The sequence below is a fragment of the Temnothorax longispinosus genome, chromosome 12 (assembly GCF_030848805.1).
Source record: "Temnothorax longispinosus isolate EJ_2023e chromosome 12, Tlon_JGU_v1, whole genome shotgun sequence".
Taxonomy (NCBI): domain Eukaryota; kingdom Metazoa; phylum Arthropoda; class Insecta; order Hymenoptera; family Formicidae; genus Temnothorax; species Temnothorax longispinosus.
In genome coordinates, this window is record NC_092369.1 from 9361389 (window position 1) to 9389252 (window position 27864).

General features: G+C 35.6%; 2 long non-coding RNA genes across 2 annotated transcripts in view; one reads left to right on the forward strand and one right to left on the reverse strand.

Moving 5' to 3' along the window:
* Positions 1–27864, forward strand: part of LOC139823444 (uncharacterized) — a 116009-nt gene that overhangs the window by 63198 nt on the left and 24947 nt on the right. The gene's annotated exons all lie outside the window — the stretch shown is intronic.
* Positions 2455–9293, reverse strand: LOC139822924 (uncharacterized). The gene is made up of 2 exons (XR_011734643.1): positions 9029–9293; positions 2455–3783 (listed from the first exon to the last, which is right to left on the reverse strand). It is a non-coding gene; the product is annotated as an uncharacterized lncRNA (long non-coding RNA).

Here is a 27864-nt window from a genome sequence, read left to right on the forward strand (position 1 = left end):
AGTGAAATTAAACCATCATGTGTTGACACAAGATGGGGAACATCTTTTGTAGATAAAATCAATCAAAACTCCATAATTATAATTATCATTTTTTTACTTACATCGGCGAATATGATTTTATGTTACGCTCTTTTTTAATATTTATTTCATGTCCAACGATAATCCATGCAAAATACAAAATGATAACAAGCACAATGCTCAACTTGCCACAACATATAATTCGTGTTGAACACGATATATAATTGTCGTGGAATTTAAAGCGAAATATGAAAAGCAAATTGCGACACGTAACTCGAGGCTGATAAAAATTTTAATCCCCGCTTGCGCGGCCCAGATACTTTTCCTGTTAATTTAATTTTAAACGTTGTCACTCGCGAATGTAGCTCACGGATCGCGGTAGCCCTGGGAGCGAATATTGCGACGCCGGTTCGTCCGTCGGATTTAAAAGTCGAAGTGGCGAAATTGCAATGACGAATTGCGGGCGAATGAGGGAAAGGAAGTGGAAGTCGCGTAACGAGCGCGACCGACAAACTCGCTTCTCCGCAAGCTATTACACCTTGACCGTTCGTAGTTCGCGCAGGGCTGCAGATTTATTTCCGCTCGAGGCGGGACGATGTATCCGCGCTCGATTTTATTCGTGGTCGGGCAAATCTCCCGTGCGAAACTTAGAGCTGGCGGGAATAAAATTGAGATGATGAATACGGCAACGCGAGCACGAACGGGAAGGGATTGGAATTGCGGCACTGAGTCTTAATCGTTCTACTTCGTAATAGCATGGCGCATGGGGTATTTTCTTCCGCGCAGAGGGGAATCTGTTATAAAGTTAAAAAAGGCGGACGTGGTAAAATTAAAACGACGGAGAACAATGTGCCGGGGCACGGAAATTGAATTACATATCGTCGAAACGTTAAGCCGGTATTGAGTAAAAAAAAATCTCTTTTCGCGCGAGATATACTTACATTTCCTCGAATTAACTAATACGTTTGCTCGTTAAATTATATATGAAGTATAATTTTTTACGGGACGTACAAATGAGAAAAATAACTTTAATAGGATATGATATCATGTATCTGAGGTTATAAATAGATTACGTGTATATATTTTATGATTTTGACAAATTTTACGCTACGTTACTTTCACATAAAATATTACACTCGAGTAGCTAAGAGAAAAAGATTCAATATAAAAGGGATCTAATTAGTCAGCCATTCTGTCATTTAATTTAGTGAGATTGATGATTTTGCTGATTTTGCATGCTATATAATTTTATTTACGTAACTTTACATTTTTCGAGGGAGATAAAAATTATAAAGCAGTAATAATATAAGAGTTAAAATAATGTTACACATATTTCTCAAATTTGAATACGCTTTGGCTCATTGCGGAATATTATAAAAGAATTTACATTGCATTATATATATATATATATATATATATATATATGATGCACCCGATATGAAAAATACCTGTATTTCTAAATTAAATTCTATCGCGAAAATAATGATTATTCCGTGCTAAAGCTTCATGATATTTCTTATCGCGAATTTTCTCTTATTTTAGCTATATATCGCCGCGCCGGTTCGCAGATGTTGAAATTACGAGTGTGATTGATAATGGAGATAATATTATAGATCATACCATTAAGAAGTTCAACCTTTCTATATTCCTTGGGCAGAATTCCAGTACGGAGTGAAGAGGGAGGGGGGGGAAGGGTAAAGGAAAACCCGATCATGACCTGTTTGCGCGCCTACCGAGGAATAAAGATGGAGAACGCGACGAGGCTATCGGGCCTTCCATCCGATAGTAAAGAACGACAGTCATTCTTAAAATGAGGTTAATCGAAAACATCTCGCGACGTTTGTTACCCTGCGCACGTATCAAGTACGTAGAGTGGTAAGAGGGAAGGTAGGGTGGGCCGCGCGAGATATCTCGAAACGACCGCGCCATGGCCAGCATTCGTAGCTCCAAATCATTCCTCGTCTCTCCATATTGTCAACCGCCATATCAAATTGAGAATCGATGTCACATTGGACCCTGAGATATTGCATGGGAACGAGCAGAAACCCCCCCCCCCTCCCGGCCGAAGATAACAAGGTATGAGGGTCATTCTATCCATTTCCTCAAATATCAGTTACGAATATAAGTTACGATCTGTTAATAAATACTAGCAGCATATAGTTCGATAAGTGTTCGTGGTCCACCCGGTGGCTACATTTATTTTCAGCAATTGCCATTTCATTTTATCTGTAACTGATACGTAGTGGCATTATAGACGCACGTTTGACATTTGAAGTATTATTTCTTTTTCCTTTCCTATCCATTTTTACATTATTAGTTATAATGTAACCAAATGTAACCAAAAAGTACAATTCTTAATTCTAATATTTAAAAGTAGCTCTTACGGTTATTGTTAGTACATGAACACGATAAGTATAAAATAATAGAAACGTTGCATTAAAATTATTTCTTTAGTATTTAATCTTTAATTTAAGTACAAATAAAAAATACAAATTGGTAAAGTAATTTCCGTGAGATAACGCTGATAATATACGAAACAAAAATGCTTACAAACTAACGTATTTTTATTTTCACACAACAACATGCATCACTCTAATATACATTAGTAATCCTAAATTTCATCTACTTATAATTATCTTTTAATAATATAGAGATAATCAGTAAAAATGGACTTACGTATATACATACGTATATACATACTAAAGTTTAACACAACAAAAATATAATGTTAAGCAAGAAATGTAAAGAAATTTAATTTTTATCAGATCTTATATACAATAAGTTAAAGCGTATCAGCTTTAAATAACAAGCATGTTAAACTAAATATCTAAAAACAACTACATACAAAGAACTCAGCATAATAATTATAAATGTATATATAAATATGTATATATAAATATAAATTAAGGCAAGATTTATTTCAAGTAAATGCATTTATATCATAAGTCTAGCAAAAGATAAATGTGACACTATATTAGCGTCACTTTTCATTATGGCATACGTTAAACGAGTTCCTACATCCCTGAGCAAGAATTAAAGCATATCGAACTAATTATCTCACTAATTTTTTATTTGAGCTTCTCTTTCGAAATCTATTTTTAAATTACACATTTGTGCCTAGGAAAAGCGTAAATTTCTTTATAATACAAACGCAATCTACCTCTTTATACATATTACCATAACATTATTTTCATGAAATGCAACTGCTTGCATTGGATACATACAGTCAGGTAGAATAGTATTTATACTTGCGGTATGGAAATTTTTACGCGTTTCACTTGAACAAATATTTTTGTCTGCAGATAGAGTTGAACACGACGTTTTTCTTCCCCCGAACACTTGTCCCGGGAAATTTACGGTCGCTACCGTCATCTATCGTGCATCAAATCGCGTACATAGTAAGTTCCACATCGCCAACAGTTGATTATGTTCCTTTCTGTTCGAAAATCGTTAAAATATGAGGTCTTTACAGTACGGTTTCAGTAACCGACGGTCGAATACCAGTACCCGACCGACGTTACAGGGACCTTGCTCGCCTTCCTTGTAGCACCGACGGGTCCCTGGCCACAGTATCATGTTATCTTTACACTTGGTAGCGAGTTTGATGTAGTCCGTTTGGTCAGGGAAATACACGGAATCAGAATCGACAATTTCTGTGATGCCGACCGCCGAGTGTGCGAGGGCGCACGTTACGATAAGGAAAAGCAATGCCGATAGATGCATTTTGATGTACCAAGCGTTCTTTACGCAAAATCAATGGGAAATCTGAAAACGATACATTTATTATGTAGATTTTGAAATAACACAATCTCACACTATATCTTGTGTTAATCGGAAATAATAAAATAAATATCAAAATAAACATCAACATTTATTGATTTCGATAAAGCATAGTACAAGTATCATTTACTTCGGCAGTTCTTTGTGAGAGAGATTTAGTTTTTGTTGATTTAATTTTATTGATTTTTAAAAATTATACTGTATTAATTTGATATACCCTGTGCAAAATACATAATATGAGAAGTATTTAAATAATAGACTGTTGAATATATAATATATATAAAAACGGAGAGTATATAAATTTTATATAATAAATATATTAAATATTATGCGACAATACGCACGCGTACGTATTAGGACAAAATTTAAAAAATTCTAAAAATATTTTTCGTGTTCATACTTACAATAAACAAAAATTAACTAAAGTGGTATTATTGTACGCTGCTAAAACATTTATATCGCATGATCAGATCTCGAAACGTGAAAAATAAATGAAGAGTAAGTTTTTATAATAAATTTAATAATGCAATCCTAAACGCATACCATGCTATCGCCTATCTGCTTAAAAATTCGCTATTCGCATCAAAAATAAATATTTGAAGTATAATATCTGAAAAAATTGTAATAATTTGAATCACATATAGAAAGAATGAAAAATACAGATTCTTTCAATAACTAAATGAATAGTAATAATAAATTTTGTAATAATAAGTATACAATAAATGATTCCGCGTAGCCTGATACTGCTAATTATTTAATTCGAAACTTTGTGTGTTTTTAATATTTTCAAGAGTTTCCATTTCTCGAGCGAAATTATTCCGCGTCTTGTATTTCCTATAATGCTATCAGTGCGGCTCGGGTTATGCGGCATTATTTCACGTGGAAACATCTTCAGCATATCTGAGTGCATTGAAATTTGACATCACCTCGATTAAAATCTTGAGATAGATCAATCTTTTCATGATAATTTTATTTTGCCACATTTGTGGTTTTGCGAATCTGTCGCAGCAAAAGGAAAAGCGAAGCGATATCTTGATTTGCTGAAGAATGTAAATATAGAAAAAATAATAGGATAAACTTGGGTAAGATGGACATACAGGAAAGATGGCCATTTATCCTATATGTATCATGATACCATGCATACCCGATTTAGATACCGCATTACATAAAATATTTATTCTTTTTCTTTCACATTTTTTCTTTATCTTATTTGCTTTCCAAGAAAATGCATATAGAAATCGTTGCATTGTAAGATACAGAAAGATGTTATAACAAAAGGTATCAGAACTATGTGTTCGTAGCATAGCTTATAGCAGGATATCTAGCGGGAAGTTCCGATATGCGTACATATATAGCTTTTAAAGAAAACAAAGCAACTCCGCGAGTGTGGTAAACTTGCCTTCACAGAAAGTGAGACAAGTACAAGGAAAGAAGATTATATAGAGTTCCGGCAAAATGCCGGCTCGTGAACGGTGATAGTGCTCGCGCGAGCGTGTTTATTTCCACGCTATCGCGTTTCGCGAAAATTTTCGTGCGCTGCCGGCAAACTGCGGTCCGCGGTTTACCCGTTCATAGAAAGTTTCAAACTAATTTTCCAGCTGGACAAACGGTGCATTAGTGATTGTACAGAACAATTTTTGACAATATTATATCGTCTTGAACAAAGATTTTTATACTCTATACTTTAAACACTCTATAATATTATACTTAAATAAGATTCCTTTTTCTAAACATGTTTTGTAACATAAAGATTTAAATAAAAATGATATATGATGACAATATTAAAAATACTTAAAATTACGAATTTTATGTTTAATTATTCTTATATAACATTGGTTAATTATTGATTTGTTTAAGTAGAGTTTATTGTTTATAGATGATGGGTGCGGTATACGTTTCAATCGATTGCGTTTTAGCTCGGAGCAGTGTCATCCCGTACGATGCCACCTCGGAATGTGGTTACTTTACGAAGGTCGTAGCATCGATGATAAAAATTATTATGTCTGACGCCACGATCTGCGCGACAGCCAATTTAAAGAATGCCGTAAAATCCTGACCGTAATAGGCAGGCAGTTTTTTCAGACAACGTAAACTTTTATGGATGATGATGTACGGAGGACGGAGAAATATTTTCTTTCTAAAGACCTCGCGGCTGTGAAAAATCGTGTTAAACGCTTTATTATGAGCCTGTATTAACAAATGAAAATTTTCTGCACATTACATACATTGAGTTGTTTCTACCAGAAATAACGACGTTTGCATTGAAGCGATCAAAATGCTTACTTTAAATTTTGTAAACTTTATATACTTTATGTTCGATTCTTCTCGAAATGGTTATTACGAGCAAGATAAGAACTGAAAATATATGAAAAGTACAATGCAACTTAAACATTATTTTAAAACTAAACGCTGTTATTATACTTTTTTTATTCAAAAAGAAAGAAGTTTCACACACACGCACGTGTAACTTCTGCATCAAGATGTAAAGGCAATTGATGAATAATTTATAAAGTATATCTATGCGTCTCGAATCCAAGTTTTGTTGTACATAAATTTTAATGATATTTCAACAAACACTTCCACTTTCATACATGTTGATGTGTGCATAATGTTTGAATATATAAATTTTATCTGATACGCGCGATTGATTATTCGTTATTATTTTAAATTCTTGTTTTAATATTAATAATATTAAATTATCCATTTACAATTGTTTGTTGTTATTTTAAATGTTTGTTAAAATATTGAATTGTACAATTGATAGCTTTATAAAATACTATCATAAATTTGATTGAAATCAATTCTAAAATATACCAAATTGCATGATAGAAATTGATTCTAAAAATATTTTCTAAGACTGCATCAATAGCAATGCATTTTCTGACATGTAATATCGAATAAACGCATTCGCAATAATACTTAATTGTGGGGAAGTACGCGATACTTATTTTCTCATTTTCTCGTTGCGTCGCATCACGTTATCGCTTAAGTATCAATTAACGTCGTCTCAGGCTATCTAAATCGATACCAACAGAAATTAACTTCCGTAAACGGAAGGTGGGTGAACGCTCGCAATAATTGTAAAGTATCCCTAAGCAACGCGCTTAGTAAAGACGACACGCAACGTCGTCATCAAGATAAGCCAACATCGCCCTAGGCAATTAAAGCTATTGATACTACTTGTGTGTGGGCTTTAGTCGTAATGTCTAACTTAAGCAATTTTAGATGCACGCGTAATTACAAGCGTCGTGCGCAAGCAAATGTACATCAAATGACGCACATTCTTGCGGGAATTCTTAATCAATTCTCGATTGATTTCTCCCGCTAGACATAAAGACTTAAGTAACAAATTTTGAAAGAGAGCTCAAGCTTGTAATAAAAGTTATCGAGATAACAACGCGCGCCACTTGTCGTGATTAAAGACGAGTTAACTTTGGCCCGGAATAATAAATTGCGCTATCTCCATCTGAATGCTTAAATTCCAAGCATGAAACAGAACACAATGGGCGGGTATATCTGGCTCCTTCAGGTGAAATACTCGCGATAATTCTAGACTTTCTAGAGGAAAGTTTCAACATTACTCCGCGATACGGTGACCGGTCCTTTACACTAAGTTGTTGCTCCGACAGTCTGGCTTAAGTAACCCTTGGTTAGCGCTTCGCTGCTCTTTTCTGGATTGTCGTGATATAGACGGAGAAATTAAATTCGTTATAATCGACTGCTAAAAAGACAGGCATAGACGTGGCGAACTTGTCTCTTCAATTGCTTGCTTCTCCGCGGATCTGCGATTTATATATGCTGATATAAGTGAGATTCTCATTGTAAATCTTTTAGAAATATGAGCCGGCATTTATATTCGGAGCTCTCCTATCTTTTGTCTCCACTTTTTTTTATCTTTGTATCTCTCACAGAGCGGAAGGATTATGGAGCATTCGCGAGACCATACGCGGATATATCCATTATAAATGCGCAACGGGTTTTAAAACAATTTATCGCCTATATATATAGCCTTGTCGGGTTGTCACGCGACGGCCGATATATATGGTGCGTCGTAATTTTTAAAAATAGGTCCATCGCACCGTAATCTGCAATCGTAGAAATGAAATACACGACACATGGAGTATACCCGTGCTATCTCCTTTTCTGATTTTTATTTATTTATTTATTTTTTGTTTTCCGTAATTTCTCCCGACGCATTACTGCGGGAAAATACAAATCGCAAGGATTACACGTGCACCGACTGACTCCCGAGCGGTTGACGAGAACGATTAATTTTTGCCTGTCTCTGCCCGTCAACGTGGATGCTTCGGTAACCGAAGTCGGCTAATTTTATCTCTCGCACACGAAAAATTCGGAGATTAATTTCCGTTCGCAAACAAAGAATACCTATTTGCCTCAGTACCATTTACATATCTACGTTCGCATAAAAAAACAACGTTTCACAATGCGAATAATTTCATTGCAGGTTTTAAATAAAATAAAGGAATTCGTTATTTCTTGACTAACCTTTTTTATTTCTTGTCTAGTATTTCTCCGCGTGCCATTAATAATTCCAATATATTACGCATAATTATTAGTGGTAAAATTATTACTTTAAATTTTATATTTTTCCGCAGTAATGCACTGGAAGAAATTACAGGAAACAAAAATAAATTAAAATTATAATTAGATCCGATAACAAGTATCAGTAAAAATTAAGCTGCTAGAAAAACATTGTTTTGATGGAAAATAAATCTCTATCTTGTACTTTTACTCATTTTCCGTAATAAATTTAAATGAAGAATCGTGTTGTTTCTATAGCCAAACTTACGCGATCAATCTAAAAGAAACGTGGAAATAAAAGTTCGATTTACGGGAAACACTGGTAGATAATATATAAAGATAATATATAAAGAAAATGAATGATTTTCTGAAGAATACGTAGCGCCAGAGATACTAGATTGCCTTCAAAATTTTTGCTGGGACACTTTAGTGCGGTATATAAACGTTTCTCGGAGGCAAACGCGGTCCCGGGCTGTAAACGATTTCCCAAGTTACTATGGAATCACGACCGCTGCGAGATCGAGCATAAAACCATGCTTAGTTTGCTTTGCGAACACAAAGGAAGCAGTGGGTCCTAAAGCACCTACTGGGTGCGAGATGCAAATCATTTTGCATAATTTACGTTAAACTTACGCGGTACCCTCCGCAATTTCACGGCCAACAAGATTAACGATTACTTTACACTCACATTCGTTCGTTCTTCGTCTAACTTTGCGCGGCTCACTCGTTCCCCTCTTTCTCTTCGTTCCACGTATATATATACCGTGATCCTACCCGTAATACCTTCACCTCCTCGGGTTACCAGTCAAATTACGCTTTACGAGCAATTCGCGACGCTAATACAAATTTAATAATCAGCGACAGGAAAACGTGTTACGCCGCACACGTACGAATCGGCGCTAGCACAGAGACTGAAGACGCGTATCAAAAGTTAATCTGTGAGAGACTCCATAAGTACTCGGCAGATTGGTGGTGGAAGGAGAATGGTAGGAGAGAGAAGCTATCCACGCTGCCTCGAGACGTGTCATCGTTTTTAGCTGTTTCTGAGAAAAAGATAAGATAGAGGAAAAAGAAGGATAAGGGATAGATTAATCCGCGAGGCAAGAGGTGATTGTCTCTACCAGAATAGGTCCGATCGTGAGAGGACTACCTCTCCGTTAGCGGTATCTTCCGCTAAGCTCTTGGAAGTCTTTCTCCCCGGGGAAATGAAAGAATATATTTTATATTTCCAATGTAGCATCCGCCGGGACGGCCGGTTATTCAATGAATTATATGCCCCACTGCGCGAATAAATAAAGAACTTGCTATATCGGAATACATCTACTAGATGATTCGATTTGTTTTACATCGCTTTGCGTATTTATTAAATGACATGAATAATTTATAAGGATACCCTTCCAGTACGTTAATCTGGATTATGATGTATTGTTCTTCTCAGTTGACCAGGACAATATCTGATGGATGAAACAATTTTTGACACTGTGTATCTTTTTTCAAAATTCAAAAAGATGGTACATTGTAAACTTTTTGCTAAAAAAAGGGAATTTAATTGTTTTTAATTAATATTTGATTTACATATGACAGAATAGTACAATAGATGTAGTAGATAGAGTAAGATTAAAGCATGTGATAGTGTATTATTATTTCTATAAAAATATAGTTACACTGAGAAAAAAATATTAAAAAATTTATTTGTGGAATATAAGGTTTATTTCACAGAAATAAATTTTATTCTACAAATATGTTTCACAAATAAATTTTTAAGTATTTTTTTTCTCAATGTAGTTTTCCACGTTATAAAAAATACAGACATATAACTTTTGTTTTAAAGAACATAAAGAATGTTAACAAACACATTTTTCTTTCTCTCTTTCGCAGCACCAAAAATTTAGTAAACAAGAAAAAGAATTATTTCAGGAAACTTCGCAACATTCTATTCCAATAAGAAATACATGCATTAAAAATTAGTCATCGCGCTGGCGTATGCGTGACTCCGTGTTGCGCTCGGCCATAACCTTCACACTTATAAATGTTTCCGAACAGGTTGAATCGTCACAAGCACGTCATAAGAGACAAGGTAGGGATTTTTCAAGGACGGCGTAAAGCGATTCTTCATCGCAAAATAATCGCCGAATAAGTATAAAATTACAAAGTAATATGGAATTATTTTCTGTATTTTCCAATGTTCGATAAAAGTGGAGTTTCTTAAGACGTTGATTTTATTTAGTAATTTTAGTCAAAATTATCAATTACAATATATAATATAGACAGTTTTTACTAAAGCAAAGTTAAGATGGCAACTGATATTTCAACTTTGGTTTAATGAAAACCGTCAGGTTTGATTAATTAATGATTGATAAAATACTTCCTTCAACTGTGACGTCAATTGAGCTCTCTTACCTGTTAATTTCTAATTGATTTTCTTTAGAATTTGAAATCGCGGTTGCCAAACGGATATTTTTGTTGCAAACTATACCATGTGACTCATCGCTAATGAATTATTGACGTAACGCAAAGGGGAATCCGCTTATTTGCGACATGCTACAAACAGAAAATTGCTTTTCCGCTTATTCGAGTCAGCGATTAGACAAAATTGCGATTTAATTATAAATCAGGAGTATCCGCGACTAATAGCGCATGCATTCCGGAAAAGAAGTATCGTCCGTTATGATTGCATATTATTGTTCACGAGAAAAGTCGTGCATTTAATTTCCTCGTACTGATATCGTATATGACTAAAAAGGAGAAATATATCAGTAACGGAAAAGAAGAGGTCAATTCAATGCATGTTGACTGCTTTAAGCGGTTTTTCCCAACGTAATTTCTCCTTTCCGTCACGATAAATGAAACATCGATTGAATCATTTAATCGTATCGCGTACTGATGATTATAGTAATACTTCTCAGTATAGCGTTATTTCTAAGTAGATATACGGTTTTAATTGCAAGTAAATTACGTAACATCCAAGTAACTCTCCGAAATGTATGTACGTATCTATGTAATAGCAACAAGTTCAATGATATATATTCAAAGAGAGAATTTCGATGAGACGTGGCGTACCTTCTACAGCTGAGAGGAAAACTAGAGCAAGCACAAAATTATATCAGATCTTGTAGCAAATATTCAATATAAATAACAGACTTGCTTGCTCGGACATAAAGATTTTGTGTGGGTGTACATCTGTATTACCTACGATTGCAATATATTGAATTACCGAGAAACTATTTCCGGGATATCGAAACCGAATAAATATCTTCGACAGTTCTACTTAATATCCGTTTCTATTGTCCTTACGCAGAGAGTAATTATTACATCCATACTTTCTTGCGAATTTTTTTAAAATTATTTATATTAAAAATCTGTAAAATTCTTTTTTTTTATAAGAAAAGAACATACAAAATTACAAACGTACAAGTTACACAAATTCTCACATAATGCAAATGATCTTAAAGTTAGAAAAGTGGTATAACGTAATCATTGATTTATATATGTATAAACAATGTGTTATCGCGAGATAACAGTTTTAATGGCACGCGTTTCCAACATCATTATGCTATGGTTAGGTAATAAAATTATAGCGGATATTTTACACTTACTGAATGGATAATGATAATATTAATGTACTACGATTATATCGCAACTAATTGCTGAACTTCAATATTACACGCGTAAACTTTTTATCTGCTATTAAAAAAGATACTTAATTATTAAACTAAATCGTTATACGCGCCCGCGCAAATAGATGAGGCAACTGCAAAATGTTTCAACGACGCTTGTACATCATATAATACAAGTAACAGTCGCGAAATCTGATGCAACTATTAGTCATACTGTCAACGAATTTTATTCTCTCTCTCTCTCTCTCTCTCTCTCTCTCTCTCTTTCTCTTTTTTTGCTGTATGTTAAAATAATACTTTGCGCAAAATATGTTACATCAACGGTTAAATCTCTAGAGAATTTCATAAGCATTGTCTGGGTATTAAATTTTCCATTCGCGTGGAGTTTACTTTCTACATATAAATTTTAATCCTCTACAATATATGTATGATTAACTAGCAGGACTAATGGACATAATAAGTACACATCAACAATATCTTGTGTGAATTTTTTCTTAATTTCCCTACTTTTTTTTAACTGTCATTTAAAACATTTCAAGTGTGATTTGTATAAATATAGAAGTATTTCTATCGACGTCATTTGTCTTAATAATCTCTCGACTTAAAGCCTCAATTAATCACCCATTGAAATCATGAATAATTTATTCGAGGAGAAAGAGATCGTACTTCCGAAAATGTCTTGCTTTAGCCGATCTTAATTCGTGCCGCCGAGACGAACCATTTGCCTCAGCCACTTTCATCGCCAGCGACCGTTTTTTCTTTTTAATTACGTTTCAGTCCATTTCATTTAGAATTAATAACGGACGAACTTATCGCGTTCAACGCTCCGTAATAAGAGTATTAAATATTACTGCGGTTGAAATGGACATATGCTGCACGGTACAGTAACAAATTTGAAAACTGAAACCTGGAAAGCGTATGCGATTATGCGAAAAATTATGTCTTGAGAAGAAATTTGTTCTCAAAAGAATATTCTTCTATGTTCCACTCTCTCCCTTCTTTCACTCTTCTTCCTTTTGTGAAATATGCTTGAAACGCCAACTTCTAATTACAAATAAATTATGTATTTATATTTTCTAATAATTAAAAGATTTCTAAAAAACAAGCTCTTTAAATGTATGTTACAAAAAACTTTTATTATTTTACTCATTTATTATGGATACTTTGTGAACATGTCTATATTTATATAATTTTGGATTAAATATTTATTACAAACATAAATAAATTTTGTATTTAAAATTTGATGTATATTTTTGCGAGAATAATATTTTATTCCAATATATGTGTAAATTTTTATTTAGTTCGATTTTTTCACGACTAGATAGATGTTTTATTAAAATGTCATAGCATTTAATTAAGTTAAATAAATTTATTATAGGTCATGGGGAAGGATTGAACTATAAAATGAACACATAAAATAAAAAATGGAAATTTAGCGCACCGATAAACATCATGTGCAATGAAGTGATCGTTTGCATGTAAAAGCATGTGTGCTAAAAATATATAAAAAGTGTAGAAACAAGCTTTTTATAACAAAAATCATTTTTATACGTAATGCAATCGAATGGAATTAGATTAGAATTATGGCTTAGATAAACAAATCTGGCGACATAAAAAATATTCTATTGTATGGTTATCATATAAAAGCGTTGTATAAAATAACTATGATATGAAAATTTTCTCTTGATTTCAGATTTTTCATCAAATTTAAATTAATTCTTTTTTATGAAATATAAAACAAATGTAAAAAAGACGTAAAAAAGCTGTAAAAATTGGATATCTTTTTTCACATTTTTGAAATATTTAATGTTAATTTAATATTAATTTAACTAACACTTAAGTTGACATTCTGAAGATGAAAAGACTTTAATGTATAGACTTCAATCTGTAATAATTGATAGTCTTGGTTTTTGTGTCAATATGTGTGTGTATAAGCATATATATAAAATTTATATTTACAGGAAAAAAGAGTATGCAATAAAAATAAAAGCTTATATCAAAGATATTAATAGGATGTCCATTAGTATAATTAAAATAGCAACATGTACGAAATAAAATGGAAAAAGAGTTATGCATGTAGATAATTTGCAGCGCTATTACTAATGTTAATACCATTCATCTACTCATCATATAAGTAGCCCCAGTCGCGCGTATGTTCTATTCAAAGTATAACTCAAGCAAAGTTCTCATTTGGTTCGTTCATTGCACAACTAACCGAATGAGAATTATTAATTACAGAAAGTATTAATTAAAACATTAATTTAACAATACGTAATTATTTACTTACCTTAAAATTCTTGAAATTTTAGTATTGTTATTGTATTAGTTATGTTAGTATTTTATTATTTTATTATTTATAATATTTTTGCGCGATATCTTGATTAAATTCAACTTTATCACTCAATAATTTAAGGAGAGAAAATGCTGTGAAAACGTTGTAATTAATAACACATGCATCACGTACTTTACCCACTAATTCTGGTGATTAAATAACTTTCATAATATAACCAGCGCTTTTGTACTTTAGCATAAATTCATTCCAATAGTTACCAGTTTAATAACGATTAAAGAAATAATTAAAGGATACAATAACATTGCAAAGACCATATTATGAAGGAAAGTTTGTTATGAGAAATTTCTCTATTATTAAAGTATAAAAATTTTTATACGAAAAATTTTTTTACAAACAAAACAAAGAAAGATACAGAATTTGTGCTTTATAACTAAAATTCTTCAAATTATTATCCTTGAAGTCGGTAAGGTATGTCATAAGGTAGATCATATTTTTTGATATTTACTCGTCAGCATTAGTACGATGATATAACTGCAATATTGCATTTTCTTACTGACAACCTACATCAAGAATAGCATTAAAACGTGATACAAGTATGCTTATGATAAATTTTAAAATAAACATCTTGTTTAATGGCTCAATTTATAACATTATAAGCATTTATAATATCACAGCAGTATAACAAAATATTTCAACATATAATATTAAATTTATTATGTTAAAAAGCAGAATTAATTACAATATTTATTTATGTCAGCACTTCTTTATCTGAAAATCTACGCTAACGTAATGGAATGATTGAACGAAGAAAAAGAAGGTGCACAGGAAATTATTTTATTTCCCGGTACTTTCGGGCTAAATCTTACCGCTAATAGCCGAGAAGGACGTTTATGCATTTAGCTATGAATTACAACTGACATCTATTACGGAATGTCAGCGCGGTATTGGTGCATGTATTATACACACGAGCGTGTATGTATGCGCACTCACATTTGGTATATGCGAGTCCTTATTAGCGCCCACCACATATACCGCGCTACTCGCATGGCATCGATTATTACTTATGGCTTGCGCTAAATTACCCACAAAGCGGCGCCGCAGCCGCCGCCACGGCAACTTCGAAAGACAATCTCGATAATTTCGCTGACTTATCGCCGGCTCCCCGCAGCCCTGTCTAGCATATATAGACGACTCCTGCACGATATCTCTGCGGTTTGCCGATTAACTTACAAGTTACGGGACATGCTGACTTACAGCTCGATTGACGCAAGCTTCCTTCCGATTCGAAGCGCATTCCGCGATCAGCGAGAAAATTCGATTAATATGAAATTGGGGCCAGGTTGTCTCAAACGTTGAGAATGTTATAGAACTAAGCAAGCTAAGGAGTAAACTTTATTAGAGGAAAGTGAATAGAAAACTATAGCAATAGTGGAAAAAATGTGTCATTTAGTAATTTAAAGTATTTACAACAATATAAAAGTCGCAAAACATTCTAAGATATATTTACTTTGTGTCGTAGCACATTATTTTTTACTTTAGAAAATAAAGATTTTATTTTACAATTACTTGATAAATTTAGAGAATATCTTTGAGTCATATGAAATTTCAAAGAGATTAATACGATTGTATAATAAACGAGCAAGCCCGCGCTTAACTGAGATACCACAAATATTTATAAATTAATGAATTGTGTTATAAAGGCCGATAAACATTCAATAAGTGTATATATAAACTTTGTTCGCGAGAGATTTCTTTTTAAAAGCTTCTGACAGTTATACAGAATAAAATATCCTACATTTAACGGAAGATTTAACAAAGTGCACATTATGACATGCGGGTTCAGCAGAGTTGAACAGCGCGCGTACCATATTTTCATGTTATGCATTATGCAAAATTTTCGATGCATTATACTGTCCGCAATTGCATCAGCCGCAGCGGACACCGCTCGTCAATGCATCTCGCAAAACGACTCTGATTCGTTCAATAAATTCATTAACAAATTGTGCGCTGTAATTAATATCGGAAAAATTGCTAATGATGCGCGACTGTCCGATTTCAAAATTTACTCATTATCCGTGATCCAGTGAAATATTTGTCATGACACGGAGTGTCCCGAGACTAATGGCCATCGCGTAAAAGCTTCCTCTGTTTTTTATTGTTCGTTTGCCTTCCCAAGTCGAGAATGCGTCCAACTTAAACACACGTACCTACCGCAAAGCCTAATGATGTTAGGAACGAGCGCTCAGCAACGCCAGCAAATCGTTTTGTCTACAACAAAGCTTGAGAGAGGAGTATGTTGAACTTGCTTAACCGCCGGCCGCCGCCTGGTCGCAGGAATGAATACCTCGCGCTTTTAATGACATGCTTTACTCGGTCTTCATTCGGTTAAGCGAAAACACTCGCAAGGATAAAGCAATGGACGGTCGACCACCGCCGCGCGCCGGCATGAAAATTAGGATACCCGATATATAGATAGCGAAGCCGCGAAATGTGCGGCGAACGTGGATGGTACACGCTGGGGAAAAGCGGGGGCGTTTAGACGAGAGAAAGGGACGGAGACAGAGAGAGAGAGAGAGAGAGAGAGAGAGAGAAAGAGAGAGAGAGAAAGAGAGTGAGAAGTCGGTCGACGGAGGTTGGAGGGTGTCGAGTGGAGAACCCGTTCTGGGAGCACGGATGGTAGCGGAGAGTCCCGAGCGAGCTGTTTGCAGTTCCTTCCACAAGCCTCCAGTTTGCATTAGTTTGCATACGTGAGTGAAAGTTTAAAGTTTAGTAATTTAAACAGCCGCGCGGGCCTGTCCCTTTTCCGAAACGCTGCTGGATATATACGTGTGTATATGTATATATACGCGTATATTATATACGCATATGGTGGTGTGGTACGCGTATGAACTTGCACGGAATGCATTTTCCGTCTACGAATATTCAAGAATGTCCGTTTCCATTGGGATTCACGTTGGGATCCCATCCACTCGCTGTCCTTTTGCTCTCGCATCTTTTCTCCACCCGTCCTCTCCCTTCTCTCTCTCTCTCTCTTTTTCTCTCTCTTTCTCTCTCTTTTTTTCTCTCTCTTTATCAGTGAAGTAACAAAAGTTTATCCCTCTCTTCGTGACTGGGCTAGTCCCCTGACCTATTACTTGAGCCTCGGATCAGGAATGTATACGGTTACAGGAATATTGTTCTTTTTAGCTGGAGTACTGCAATAACTATGTTAAAACTTATTATTGATGATAATAATTATGATCATCTTTATGCTAATAGAACTGCGGTAATACCACGCTAAGTTACTATCTTAGAGGAAATTTGGTAGCAACTAGAGAAGCTTATTATTAATGAGATAAGTAATTTTCTCTATAGCGTTTGAAATTATTTCTTAATAAACCAGTAACCCTGTCTTAAGATGGAAAAAATGGAGAAAAAAAGAGATAGCGAGCTTATAATAGCTTTGAAACGAATGCAAGAAGTTTAAATTACAACCATAATAAAATTTGTAAATATGAGTGTATAGATTATAAGCATCTTATATTTGATCCATAGTTACGATCATATTAACGATCTTTTCGGCATATTATATCTAATATGTTATTAAAACTGTTCATATAGTAATAATTATTTGCGTGAAAAATATATATGTTTACCAAAGTTGCAAATTTTCGCGGTCTAAGCATGTTTAAATATAGATATTAACATCTTTGTTTTTTGAGATCAGTAACTAGATGAATTATATACTACATATGTGTATGTAATCATCTTTTCTCTGCGTGAGAGACAATACCGCATACCGTGTAATAAGAAACGGATGACATCGTGTATAAGAATTTCGGCTAATAATACTCGCGTTTGTCTCTTCGCGGTTCGCAAGCACGGTCTCCGCGAAAAACAGAAACTTGCTCGCTCGACGCTCCCTGCACATAGGACCCTCCCTTCTTTTCGACCCTCGACGACTTTTTCCCGGTCGTCTTCTCTTTTGCCTCACGCATACGCGAGCGGATCGCACACGGACGTACAGAGAAACGTACAAATATCATCCTTTTGCTCGCGACTTCACCACGATACCACTTTCAAGCTCGTAGTCGCTCATCCTCCGATCGTTCGTTCCTCCGTCCCACGCCGCGCGCGCACATCATCTCCTCTCGTTTCTCCCTCGACGCATATCTACGACGTGGTTATTTTTCGATGGAGGATTCGACATCGATACGTTATACCCTCGCGAATACATTACCGGGTTGCCGAGCAATACGCACACGAATGCATTACGCCCACCCACAATCCGCCGGGCTCGACGGGCTATATACGCGATTGTGATTTACGATATCGCAAACTACTTTCGAAAGCGCGTCCGAAAACGCGCGGTGGTTGCATTAAATTTCTAAACAGCGGCATGACCGCGACTCGTCGACGCTGTCTGCCGTCGTTGCTGTAGACGCGCGGCTGCATGAAGCGAAACCCTCCGAGCGACTTACCCGGCAAACAAGTTATTTCCGTAAAATGCGGCAAAGTGGATTTTATCCTCGCCAAATGCAAAGAAGAATGACATTTGCGCGCGATTTTCCGTCGATAAATCGAGATTTTCGTATGTTAAGTGCAGGGTGACACATTTATGTATCTCATAAGAAATAATATCTAGAACGTCATTAAATTTTCAGTCAAGTTTTATTTTTATAAGATATACAGTCTTTCAAATAGAATTTATAAATCAAACTTTATACACATATATCCTTTAATAATTTAGACGATAAATAAAAGTTTTTATCTGAACACAGTCTTAGATTTATAATACAATTGTTTTTCTTATGAATATAAATCTAATCTCTGTTTCTTAAATTGTACCTATTTATAACATTTGTAACGGCATGAGCGTAAATTACATAATCAGGAAACTGTTTGCTCAGTTTGGAAGTGTAGGGATGAAAGTAGGGATGAGATGCCAGTTGAAAATTATTTATGTGAAGAAAATCTTGAGAGCAGAGGAGGTGCATTCCTCAAGGGAGGTATTTCACGAACACCGGGACCTTAGGTGTAAATTGAAGGAGGGGAAAGCACGCCTTGGCACGCTCGCTATTCGGAGAGGCTTGTTGCGATTAGATTTTCATCGTACCGTATCTTTTTTTCGTTATAACAAAGAACCATGATATATGCGCAGCGTCTTTAATTTAAATCAAACGAGATTATATCTTAACTATTACAGATGGTTAAGAATAAATTATCTAGAAAAAAAGGAGAAAAAAATGCACATTTTTAAATTATAATTATTAAAGAAAGATTTATTAATTTTTTCAAAGACAGTACAAGACATAGAAAAATGCTAATGTATCAGATATATTTTTATAGAGCCGGCATATATTGCTATTTTTTTAAAAAATATTAAAGCTGAACAAACACGATTTTGCAAATTATTATAATATTAAAGCCAAAAGCTTCTACACAAAACTTTATATTATTTTTTTTTTCCAGAATTTCATTATTCATACAGTTCCTACTTTCTGAAGTATTTCATATTATAGATACTATCACCTTAGAAACCACTTACATAATACAAACATATTATCATGCAAAGTATGGTGCAAGAAACTCCATATGTGTCTATGTGTGCTGCTTTGCAACATACATACAGTCGCGCATCGAATATGCATCGAAATAGAGTAACAGCGCGTATAAACTTATTTTACACAATAGTATAACAAAAATTAATTTATCATTAATAGAAAACATAATATTAGTAATTTAATTTAAATAATTAATAATTTACAATGATAAACTTTTAATTTAGTATTATCAACTCTATATAGCTGCATGCAATCTTAAAAGAGTGATCAGTGCGTATAAGAAACAAATAACGAATGGATCGTTTCTCGTAGTAATCTACGAATTGATAAATTACACAGCAATTGTTTTTATTTGATCTTTTCCCAGCTCTGTTTGCATTTAATTTTACGATTTTCTCAAGGATACACTATTCGCTCCGATTTCCAACGGCGGTGGAAAAGCGCACCGAATGCACGGCTGTTACGGGTACGTGCGCATCAACCGGGTACCACGCCGTCCATTTCCGGTGTCTAGATAGCTTTGCGTTTGTAGCTTAGCTAGAGCCCGCCCTACTAACGACGTCGTCTCGTTGTCGTCCTTTCGCCACTTCGAGGACTTCGACCCAGCATCCCGTTGCATTTACCGCTGATCCTGGATAGTTCCAGATTCCAAGGGACTTCGTCTCTACCAGCAGACAATTCCACTCTAGCCAAAATTGCTCTCAGCCTCTCAATCTCCAGCTAATTTCATAGAAATGCGCATCAAAGTCTGACAAATTAACAGCCTGCGCTTATTACCTGTCACAGCGTAATTACACATATAAGGATTAGGCGGACAGAATAGACATTCGTCGCTCGTCGGGTGGCGTCGCATAATGTCTCACGTCAAGATTCGCCCGGCGTACTTATACGATAGTAATAACACTAAAAATAATAATAACTTTTATTACGTCGTGAAAGGACGTGGATCTCAACAACAAAATTCCATTTTTCGCTATTTTCGCGAATAATGATAATAACGATAACGCCAGTAACTGCTTTTACCGCTCCGTAAGAAATGTGTATTGGCATATTAAGGCTCTACTAGCGTTATTCACATAAATAACTGTAATAATGAAAGATAATTGATATATATTTGTGGTAGGGAATATAAGAAAAGATTCTTTATATTAAAGAAATAATTGCTTAACTAGTATTTCGCAATAATTTTCTTATATTATATACAGTAGAAAAGTAGAGAGTAACATGGTGCCGATACATAAAATTGCCATGTACACCAATAAGAATGGCATTTACACGGTTTGGCTTGTATCTATCGTTTTCCGATCACTTTTCATTCGGTAGTCGTTAGTCTCTGTACGACTTGAGCTATTTTTTTTAACTGGTTTCAACGTCAAAAACATTCCCGATCGAATTTGGTTGGATCGGTCGGCAGTGCCAAACCAACCAGGACATTTCTGTGGTCGACGAGGATAACGAGTTAAAGTTCAGCAAGCTGTTTCTGGCCGTGTGAAGTAAGGTCTGATTAGAATGCGGATGAGGTCGATCGGTTCGTAGCGGTGGACATGTATATTCAACGCGGTTTCCACGAGAGGCATCGGAAAATCGATTTCGTACCTTGAAGCTTTACTTCTCGAAGGGCAATGTTGAATAAAAGCAAACTAATTTTAAAGTGTCGTTAAAGCATTTTAAAGGAGCGTGGATAAGATCGTCACATATAATTTACGAACAAAATTTTAGTAAATATTTTGCAGAGGGTGTAATTTCCGATTTATTGTCAAACACCACGGGCATTTTATTCAGTTAGGTAAATTAATTGATTATATTCCACGATAGAAATTTTATTACTTGAGTAATACAGTTAAAACAAAAAATTAATTTACATTACAAAAACATCTATGGACACATTAAAATCACTAAAATCAATATTTGAAACATCTTAATCCTAATTATACGACTTTAAATAGTAATAATAGAGATAGAGATTTAAATAACAATAGAAATGATACAATCACACTCGATAATATGGATACATTTTGAAATAGTTATTTGATGCATCCTTACGAATAATTAATTATTTTAAATGTTATTATCAAGACACATATATTTTGAATAATCCCAAATAAAGTGTGAAATTATCGTACAGATTTGTAAAATCTATGATCACATAATGTTGCTTCATTGCCACATGCAATTAATAATCTGGATAATTTCTTTTATATGATGCAGGAGGTAGACGTTTTTGTGTCTAAGGTTATCGCGTGTCGAGACATGACGTTTTTGGTGTACTTGAGCGACTCGAAACTGAAATACCTGCCAGACCGTCTTCTTGGACTGCTCGACTTTTATCGCTGTTATCGAACGTATATACTTTATAGATTGTATCCAGGCACAATGTCGAGATATATCTCGGCAGAATGTCGTTACCTTTTGCCATACGAGAGTGAGGTTTCCATTTACGCCTTTCAACGAATTCTGCAGCGGAGTATTTCACGCTTGCTGCGTTTTTCTTTAGATGTTCGGTCGACCTTTATTCTCTTCCCGGAGTACTAGTCAAAAGTCTTCCAGTATCAAGCGTGTGCATTCACAAAGTGCATAGAAATCGCGATTGACGCAAGTCTCCACTTCACGGAAAAACTTTTACGCTATCGTGATAGTTGATAATCGGTCCCCGTCAACCGTAATATCTAAAATTATTCTCGCGAAAAGTCAGAGCAACAGCATTTGGATATAATTTACCTTAAATTTTATTTAATTTGCTTATTTTATTAAAACAATAATATATTATAAATTATAAAAAATCGTTTTAACATATTTATTTTTCAAGTTATGTAGTGTTACTTGATCTTGAAATACATATGACTATGTAATGGGGCATAATATTAAGACAATTAATAAAACACCAGTTTCCGCTTGAAAACTGTCTGTAATAAACATTAAAAAAATCTGAAATTACATTATAAAATATATAGAAATTTACTTGTTAGTGCTTCAGTCGTGTTAATATCGCGAGATTCGTAATCTTAAATATTACTCTTGTGATACCTATATTATTATATATTTAAAATTTTAGAAATTATAAAGTTTGCTCAGAAAAAGAGAGTAAAAATAAAAAGCGAGAAGAAAAGATTCTCTGCGTGACGCATGGGGATAGTACGTGGAAACAATGAGAAGAAAGACGGGCGGAGGGATTAGAGAAAGAGATTATAATGTCGGAAAGCGCTTATTACGCGTTGTGACACGGTATTCTCTCAAGCGCTTAATATTATAAGTAAAATTTAACAATTTTAATAACTTGACAAGATTATTAATAACAATAATAACAGTTCTGACGATAATAATCGCGAGAGTTACTTTTAAGCGTAAACTAGCGTGCAAAACAAATTTAACTGAGAGTCAAGATTAGGATTACATAATGACGTAGATAAAGTTGCACAGCACAAGACACAGCCGACGGTAAAATGGAGGCAATTAAGGGGAAAAAGTCCGTGGATAAATATCGTTTGTGTGGACGGCGCGCGCGCGCAAACACACATACACCCAGCATCCGAGAGAAGTTATTGCGTGATTACCGTGCGACCCGTTTGTTAAGCGATCGGGAACAAGTATACTGAAACTATCCGACGGAGCTCCCGCCACAGCTACATTTCCTTAATCGCCCGCGCGCGGCAGCTACAAAATAATCTTCCCCCTTAGTATTTTTCCCGCGAATTACCATTCCTGGCCCACACTCAACGATCTCATATCGGTAGCAATATCGGCGGCGCCCTCGCATTATTCGTACCCGTTCTCCTACATTCGAGTTTTGCACGATCACGCAAATCGCCGAATTATTCCTCGACCGAGCACCGTCGGCTCCGTCGGACTTTACTATTAACGTATATATATATATACTCAGCGCGCTCCTTTAAGTTCTCTTCTCTCTTCATTCGATTTTAAAGCCCGAGTCGTACCATCGTTCCCGGCGAAGCGTGACTCTCTCATTTGCCGACTCTCATCCTGTCGCCATTGCGTTTACGATATTTTATCGGCAGTCACAAATAGGGCTAGAATCTAACCGTGATATATCCGAAGTATCTTGAGCCCTCAAAGGGCTTCTCAGGGCGCAGGTTAGCTGAAATTTGCACCTAGCTTTCGTGGCGATAAAACTGCTTTCTCGCCGTCGACCCGACCTCCTCCACCCACGGAACGTTAAGAGGAGTTTTAAAAGCTCAAGCGTCACTTCTGAAAGAAGCCGTGGATTCAGATTTTTCTTACGCTGGCTGGTAGAAGATTGGTCTCCAAAGCGCGTCTAAAGAGTCCGCGAACAAGATGAACGCGTAAATTGCTTCAACCCAATTGCTATAATTTACGTAAAATGATCTTGAAATGTTCATCAAACTCGTTAATGATGTCCGTTTTAAATAAATTAATTGCAATTTTGATTACGAGACTTGTATTTATAAAACGCATCATTAATGTGAATATTTAATGATGTAGGCCAAAATTAATGAAATAATATTAATTTAGTCTCTTTCTGGAATAACATTATTATGTTGATAATAACGTATTTAAGACATTACCAATATATTGTATACTGCGGACAGTAGTATTTAAATAATATAAGAAAAACAGTCGATACGTTCGAAATAACTCCTTTGCCAAAGATTAATTCAGTATGCACAAGGGGTTGAGAATTAATAACAAAGCCAGAGAGAGTGCTTGGTGATTCGGCGACCCGCACCGTGTTTTACAGGCACCACGTCGTCAGTTAAGGGGTTAAGCGAATTACTGCGCTACACCAACTTCGTTTCATCTGTGTTAAGCGCACTCGACCGAAAGCATCCACGAGAGGTATAAATCTGCATTGTATCTCTCGCAAGGTGAAGCACAATGAGTACGAACAAGTGAAAACGAGCGTCGCAAAGAGAATGATAGATTGGTAGAATGACCTCTTGAACGAAAGTGCAACCAGCGGCACATGCAAATATTGTTTGTATTATTTTATCTTCAAAACTATTATTTGATTTTATTAACATTTTACTTCTCCCAGACTGCCGATTCAAATTTCCATTAATTCGTTACTCAATTGATTAATTATATTTACTTAAAAAGGAAAAGTGTTATTTCAAAATTAATTATTTTCAAAATAATGTTACGTTCTTTAAAAATAATGCCTGTAGGTATAAATAAAGTGCAACATGAAATATTTTTTATATTTTTTTCCAAAAAAGAGATTCAAACATCTACTAGCATATTAAATTAAATAACTTACTATAACATAACTGCTATTAGAGATTTACATTCAAATTAGTGACTTAGGATTTTTGTTCGAAAAAAGATTAGAAGCAAAAACGATATTTATTCTAAACATTTTTTACTCCTGAAGTGCGATGATATGTTATTTTGATGCCCTTTATGCGCTTCACTCTAGGGAATAAACGAAATTCGGTCTATTACGGCCGATACTCCCGTCGGAGTATAACACCGACCTTGCAATAACACCGACCAGGTAGATTGCATCACGTGCACGAGCGTCAAGAGTGAGTACGAGTAGGTCCGTGCAAGCAATTAAATAAACGTGTTTACCTACTTGGCAAGGCGACATAGTGCGAGTGAACGTTAGTAATAATTGTGTCCCGTCGTAAACACGCAGTAAAATATCGTGTAGCAAGACCGTCCGACCTGGGAGAGTCGTGGGAGCGTTGCAAACCAAGTGGTAGGCAAGGGGGGCTGCCCCGGGGAGGTAATGGGGCTGGTAATAAAATGCCGACGGGTCTAAAGAACGGGAGAGGCGCAAGAGTGAGAAGCGCTTGGGAGCGACTCCAGTTGCTTGAAGAGATGAGGCACGGGGGATGAAACATGCGTGGGGAAAGAGGGGGAGAGGAAAAGAGTGACGAGGGGTTAGGACGAAAGAAAACGATAGAAAGTCTCGGATGAAGAGGAGAGGGAGCTCGGGCTGACCGGGTCGACGCTGACGCCGCGCTGTGAGAAAAAGAAAAGATGGGCCTGTGGCAGAACGGGGTGCTCGACGTAGCATTGAGGGGGTAAAGAAGGAGAGTACGAGGTGTAAGAGTGTACAACAGCGGCGAACGGCAACTACGAGACTACAGCGAGTTGTAAGTGAACCGATATGAAGGACACTCACGATCCCCTCGTAAAATATTATACGGCTACGTGTCGTTCGGCGACGGGGGACGTTTTTTCGCGTGATAACTTTACCGCTCATCCGCTGTGACCCATCAGGGTCGCATCCTTGCCTGGTGCCATCCACCCCGACGTACATTTGGCGCGAACAGCGTACGACACGACACAGGCTATCTCGCCAATTTTGGAGACGGTTTCGATGTTGATACAGAACCGTCCTGTCTCGAACCACCATAGGATGCTTCACCCTTTCTACCGTGCAATGTCGACACATACGTGTATGTGCGCTCGTGCAAAAGATCTATGTCTATTGCGCAACAAGAAGTACAGTGACGAACTCAATCAGGCAAGAAGAAGGTCTTTTGCGAGATTTTCCCCTCGGATCGGTCAGTGTGCGCTATCACGTGCTCGCCGTTCTTGTCGAATTCGTTTTATAGTTCTTTCATAGCAAATGCGATGCCGCAAGACGAGAACATATATACTCGTATACCTATATAGAAAACCATGACTAAATTGCTGTTTGTTTGAACCATATAATTATGATTTACAGAAAAAAAATATCGAGCATATAAAACGAATATAAAACGTACGTATTATATATTATATGCATTTTTACATTATATGCAAATCGATATGAAATGATATAAACCGCAACAGTGTTATAAATAAATTTATGTAACGTCTATTTTTTATTCTACATAACACATAAATTACTAAGACAAACAAGTAATAATAAATGTTTCTCGAGAAAGTTATTCGTTAAAACAGAATTTATATTTAAGAATCAATTTTTGATGTATTGTCACATTAATCTTTAATTTTCAACATTTTTTTTCAAGAAGAACAATAAAACAAACTTGAGATTTAAATATGAACTTTGAATTGGACAGAGATTTAGAGGATTTATAAGAACGTAATGTACTTGACTGACGTGATTGCATCGGACCTTTTTTACATATCACTAAATCATTGCAAGAGCCGTGGTATAAACGTCGCAGCTTGGATAGAAGCAACGTTTATAGCGCTCGGAACTTCTGTAATTACACCCATCAAACGCAGAATGGGTCTACTACCTAGCTGTTAGCTTAGCGACAAAAAGCGGAGTCGCTAGGAAAACGCGTGCCGCAAAAAGAAAACCGCTTAGATTATAATTAAATGTCATAAGGCAGCTTTATCTTTGACAAAAGAAATTGATCTGTTGATTTGTTCAAGACTGCATAACGTAATATATTATTTAAAGAGACTTAATAAGCAATTAGTGAACAACATCGCGTGCAATTGCAATGCAATAATGTAATAAAATCAATCAGGTCCTTTACCTCTTTCTAATAGCAATTTTTCAATATATAATATGCACATATTTTTAGCCTTAAAAAAGTTAAAAAAGTTCGGATTTTAACAACTCCATTTACCAGCGGAAACTGAAATGGAATTATGCCACCGTTTACTTTTTCTTTTACTCTGCGCACTCTGTTCGTTGAGCGCCGCTGATAACGCGTTTATTTATCTCAGCTGCATTCGCAGAGATTGCCAAATATTACGCAACTGCGATGCTTCCGTTATTCACATCCAAACACGATTTTTAGTTGACACTCACATAATAATACATTTCTTGCCGAGCTAGTAATTGATCTCGGCATTGAACGGCGCCGGATCGTTTCACAAAAACGTTGCAGCGAGAACCCAATGCAATAACGAGGGCTTGTGGAAAATAATGCAATTCGTTACTGCACAAATTGATCTAGCATCCCGATTCTAGAATATTTATTTGGCGGTTTATTTTTTTCCACGAATATACCTATGGACTTTGGTGTTAACCTTGCATTTACAGTAGCAAAAGAATGTATGAATTCCCGGCAAGACGCTTAAGAAATATACATGATCGTATGCATCACGCGTTATGAGACAGCCATATGTACATGTGTACGTGTGCGTTTGTCGTGTTATCTTTTAATGCGCGCGATAA